Source organism: Penaeus monodon, chromosome 31 (assembly GCF_015228065.2).
Source record: "Penaeus monodon isolate SGIC_2016 chromosome 31, NSTDA_Pmon_1, whole genome shotgun sequence".
Lineage (NCBI taxonomy): Eukaryota > Metazoa > Arthropoda > Malacostraca > Decapoda > Penaeidae > Penaeus > Penaeus monodon.
Window position 1 is genome coordinate 28,480,653 of NC_051416.1, and position 321 is coordinate 28,480,973.

The following is a 321-nucleotide window of genomic DNA, read 5'->3' on the forward strand; positions in this document are numbered from 1 at the left end:
GACGGTGAATTAATGGGGGAAAAATCATTAGAGGGTCAACAATATTAGAATTTTGTTATTTCGTATGTTCATATAGGGAGAAGGTGGATTCAAAGGTTTACGTTCCGTGTGGTAAACTTCTAATTGAATAATTAAATAACAATAAAACGAAAGAAATGCATCAACTGGATTAATAATAAAACAGATAAATCTTTCGCTTGATTATAAAAAAAAAAATAATTGTATCATTTTAATTTCTAAAAAATCCGATTCACTGTGTTACGCGCGGATTCATAGGATATACCATGACTTTCGAATCCGATTTTGTAATAAATATCGCGC